Raw genomic sequence first — 5,326 nt, 5'->3', positions numbered from 1 at the left:
CTCTCGTCCTAGGCCCGGGGCAACTGACCCCTTTGCCCATCACCCCCACCCACCCCCGTCGGCTTCCCTGCCCAGGACTACCACCACCACAGCTATTGCTGCAGCACATCTCTTCATCACTTCACTTCTCTTCACATCACATACTATCCCATCAGGCGATGTCCTTGCTTTGAAGTTTGGGGAAGCTCCTGGCACTTTCTGTCTTTCTGTCTTTCTCTTTCACTCCCTGTCTGTCTTTCTGTCTCTCTCTGTCTGTCTTTCTCTCGCTCTCTTTTTATCTCTCTGTCTCTGTCTCTGTATCTCTCTCTCTCTCTCTCTCTCTCTCTCTCTCTCTCTCTCTCTCTCTCTCTCTCTCTCTCTCTCTCTCTCTCCTTAATTTTTAGTAACACCTTGCCTGACAAGCTTACAGAGTGGGAGAGATGGAAGGGGAGATGGAAAGAGGGAGATGGAGGGATGCAGAGATGGAGGGAGGGATGGGGGATGAAAGAGGGGATGGTGATGGACAAGAGAAGGCTGAGCCAAGTAGATCTACTGCAGGTTCACTTTGACAGGCTGTCAGGGGGTTTTCCCCTCTTTCTCTTCTCTCCTCCCATCCTTCAACGTCTATGCAAATGACAAGCGCTGAAAGTATGGCTTTAAAATGGCAGGCTATATCCTGTGTCTTATGTATATATTCAGTGGAGTAGTCAGTCTAAAGTTTGATCGCCTGTGGTGTCTAGAGAACCAAGGAAGCTGGCAAGGGGAAAATGAAAAGCTTTAAGCAATAGGGATGCTGATGTTGTAGATGGAGGTCTTCACATGGATAAAAAATGAGTTTTGATGACTTGAAGGTGGGGAGTTTACAACTATTTGAAAAAGTGGTGGTTGCGTGCCCCCCATCCCCCACAAAAGATTTCTATATGTCTCCAACAGTCTCATACTGGGAGATTAACCCCTTAGCGCAGAGCCTATGTCTTCATCTGTGATGTACTGGGTACAGTCATAGCAATGTTGTCATGATGTAGTTGAGTATTTTCAGCAAATAGTGAATTGGCCCGCCGGCGACCCCATCTGCAGTGAGAGGCTACCAGGAAATGTTAGCAAACCCAGAACACCCCCCCACCCCCCCCACCCCCCGTAGTCAATTGAAAATACATGTAATAGCGCAGTGGTTCCCAAAGTTTTCCTGCTGGGACCCACTTTTCTACCCAAGACTATTTCTGCAACTCACCACTATTACATTTCTAAACATTCCTGAGCGCCCAATCTCTGTGTGACTATCTATGACTTATGATAGGCCCAGCCACTATGGACCTTACACATCTAAGAATCCTGGTCCTAACCTACGTTGACCTTATGACTCTACATTCTCTGTCTATCTCTTCTTCCTCTGCCTTCCTGCTTTTTCTGCCTCTCCTCTACACCTCTCCTTTTAAATCTATCTCTAACAATGTTTTTTTTCCCATTTGTTAAGCACTTTGAGTTACATGCCTTGTATGACACAGTGCTATACAAATACAATTATTATTATTTATTTATTTTTTATTTTTTTTTTCCATTAATATTGTTGAATTTTAATGTGAAATTCACAGGAAACATCAGCACATCTATTGACGTACAAATAAATATTACTAACCAATTTATAGAATGGTTATACAGTATAATATAATTAATATAATTTATATTTTATGAAAGCATATGTTCATGGTTTCATGCAAACAGTGTCGTCTCTCTGCGACCCCCCTGTAAATTAACTCTTTAATTTACTCCCACTCCCACTTGAAAAAGAGGCAACTGCCTCAATGTGTTTTTACCCTAGTAAAATAAAGGAGGGAAAAAAAAATGTAAATAAATACCTCCATTACGTCCACCACACCCAAAGGGTCCCGACCCCCGGTTGGGAACCACTGTAATAGTGTTTCATTGAAGAGGGATGGAGGCCCAAATTTGTCTGTTATCAGCAGCCTGTACAGCCATTTCTCCGGGGCAGCCGTGTGAAGAACAGATGTTGCTTTAGCCCAGGAGTGTCTGACTGAGGCTTTGTTAAGTACACACACAGGTGTGTTTCTGACTCAAGCACCAGTTGTGTTGTGTTTTTATTTATTTATTTATTCTCTTGTTTTTGAGCAAACAATACCCCGCGGCAGCAGTAAGGCTTAGACATTAATATCTGCCCTGAGCCAGAGCTTGGTCGCCAAGGTGGCAGCTGTGGAGGGAGTCTGAAGCCCTCCTCCTCTCCTCTACGCTTCTAACTTAAGCCCACAACAAAAGAGTAATATCCTATAAAGTTATTCTTGCGCGGTCGAGGGAGCGGGGAGTAGAGGTACGAGAAAGATATATAGGCCGACAAGGAGGGAGTAGAGAGAGCGAGAGAGAGAGTGTGTGTGGGGGGGGGTGTATAGGTACGAGAAAGATATACAGGCTGACAAGGAGGAAGTAGAGAGAGAGGAAGAGAGATAAAGAGAGAGAGAGAGCGCTAGATCATGAAGCCAAATATTGTGGGATAAATAGCCAGAGGCTACTCAAGAGCTACTGACTGTTATGAGGAGCTGAGGGGGTGACGTTACCCAGACAACAGTGGAACGTTGTAGTGTTCCGAGTATGGTGTCTATATTCTGTTTGTCCTCTTGCGCTCCTTGTTGGTGTTTTGCAGGGATGACCACATTCTATTCTCCTTGTTGTTGTTATGGCTCTGGGGAGTCATGGAGAAGGTTACCCAGAAAACAGCGGAATGTTGTGATGTTCCGGGTGTGTGGCTTCCACATTCCGTTGCTCCTCTTGCCGTTGCCTGCTCCTGGTTGATGTTGATGTTGCCGCTGCTGTCGTTCCTCTTGCTGTTGTGGCTGTGAGGAGGCGACGTGTTCCGGCTGATGAGAGGCAGCCGAGTGTGTCAGGTGGCGAGAGGCAGACAAATAAAGACGGATGAGGAGGGGTTAGGCGTCAGAGTCACCTCATTACTCTGATGGCTTTCACATTATTCCGGTGTCACAGCCGTACAGAAAAATCACCGGCTGCATCATTTGCCTTGGAGCCACAGATCATCTCCATCTATCACCCGTGGAGAGGAAAAAGGGCGGCCCGCAGACGGAAACAAAGGAAGCGTTCACTGACACGGGAACACACACACACACACATACGTATGAGCATGGGCACGGTGATGGGTACACAGAATGGGTACACAGGGGCACAGGCACACAACAACACATGCATGTACAGACACACGATACGAGCACACGCGCATGCACAAACACACACAGGCACGCGTGCACACACACACACACACACACAATGGGAAAAAGTACACAGCATCAAATTTAGCAAAAGAAACACTTTTAACCACTTACACACAGTCACTAATTGCCTATTAACATGTAAGCACACATTCAGTACAGAACACCCACTTACAAAGTTGTAAAATATTTACAGATTCTCATTAAGATTTCGATTGTTTCAATTGAGTATTTCAATAGAAATGTATATTACATTTCATCACACATAGCTGACACTTTCATCCAAAGTGACATAGGCCTACAGTTATTTCTAGGGACACTGTATTGGTTACAGTCCCTGGAGCAGTATGGGGTTAGGTGCCTTGCCTCAAGAGCACCTCAGTCATGAAGTGAGGTAGAGAGCGGGATTCAAACCTGCAACCCTCTGGTGTAAAGCCCATCTAAAGCTCATCTCCTTAACCACCTGGGTACAGCTATATCTCTGCAATTTTGTCATGGAAGGGGGCCTAAAGCAACATGAAGCCTAGGAGCTCCCAGACATCTCAATCCGTCCCTGGTGGTAATTGTGTGTGTAATATGGTAAAGCTTTAGAATGGGTAAAGCTTCAGAATGGGTCTTGAGTTGAGTTCAATTGTACGTAGTGGTTTGGTTGTGGAAATCATTTCAGTCAGTAAAGGCCTGGGAGTTAATAGTGGTTTGGTTGTGTAATTCATTACAGTATAAAATAAAGGCCTACGTTTGAGGTGTAGTGCTTTGGATGTGTAATTTAAAGTTATTTAAAATAAAGCTGTGCTTTTGAAGTGGCTTTTGAATTCATTTTTGGGTTTCACACATACCATGTGATTAATCATCATCAATCACAGAAAGACATTGAGTTAATGAGATTAAGTTTTTGCTATGTTTGCCCACCCCTAACAATACACATCCATGCTGCACAATATAACTATCATGCAGGCAAACAGGCACATGCGTGCGCATTCTGGGGTATCTGTGTGTGTGTGTGTGTGTGTGTGTGTGTGTGTGTGTGTGTGTGTCTGTGTGTGTGTGTGTGTGTGTGTGTGTGTGTGTGTGTGTGTGTGTGTGTGTGTGTGTGTGTGTGTGTGTGTGTGTGTATGTGTGTGTGTGTGTGTGTGTGTGTGTGTGTGTGTGTGTGTCTGTGTGTGTGTGTGTGTGTGTGTGTGAGAGAGAGAGAGAGAGGATGAGAGAGATAGAGTGTGTGTGTGTTTGTGTGTGCATGCGTGCATGTGTGTGTGTGTATGTGTGTGTGTGTGTGCGCTCACGGCTTATGTGTTTGTGTACTGTATGTGTATGTGTATGTGTATGTGATGCACATGTGCATGCATATGTTTGTATGTGTGCGTGTGTGTACAGCATGTGTGCGTGTGTGTTAAGAGAGAGAGAGCTGCTGAGGAACAGAGGGTGGGACGTGGCGGACAGTCAATCATGGCCTGGCGCCGGGCGTCTCTGACCTCCAGGTCTAATGGAGCACCATTAGACAATTTTACACAGATGGCAGCGCCCACACCACACGACATGCACCAGACCTCAGGGCTCAGGCACAGTGCACACACAGCGCAGGCTGGTGATGTTAGTGGTGGGGGGGTAATGTCAGATGGTGGGTGTTGTGTAAGGACTGAAGTAGTTTTGTTGATGGGTAGGAGAGTGGCTGCGGGGGCGATCCGGCAGTGATGTGACATGAAGGGTGAGGTGTCTGGGAGGGGGGCAGGGTGTCCTGAAGGGCATTTTAAAGGGGGTGTGTTGGCAAAGTGATAGGAAGCACTGGCTGCATCCGAAACCAGTGGTAGGCATTGCCTCCCAGTAGCTACCACTCGGCGCCCCAGCAAGGACCTGCTGTGAAATCCAGACATAACCGTTGAACCGGATCAGTGACTGGGGGCCACCCCAGATGGCACTAATGACCAATGGCCGTACAGTTGTCGAACTCCCGCAGATTTCTGGGATAGCGGAGTAACCATCCTTGATGGGCAGTGGTGGGGTCTTCATATTCAGGGCAGTGATGGAGGAGTCAAAGCTGGACCGGTCATCTGGCATACAGGGTATTCTCCTGGTGGGCCGACAGTCCTCAGGGGACAATACTGTTTCTTCGTTTTGTTGTT

This window comes from Engraulis encrasicolus, chromosome 15 (genome assembly GCF_034702125.1).
Source record: "Engraulis encrasicolus isolate BLACKSEA-1 chromosome 15, IST_EnEncr_1.0, whole genome shotgun sequence".
Taxonomy (NCBI): Eukaryota; Metazoa; Chordata; class Actinopteri; order Clupeiformes; family Engraulidae; genus Engraulis; species Engraulis encrasicolus.
The sequence above is the reverse complement of the archived record's forward strand: the minus strand, read 5'-3'. Positions refer to the sequence as shown.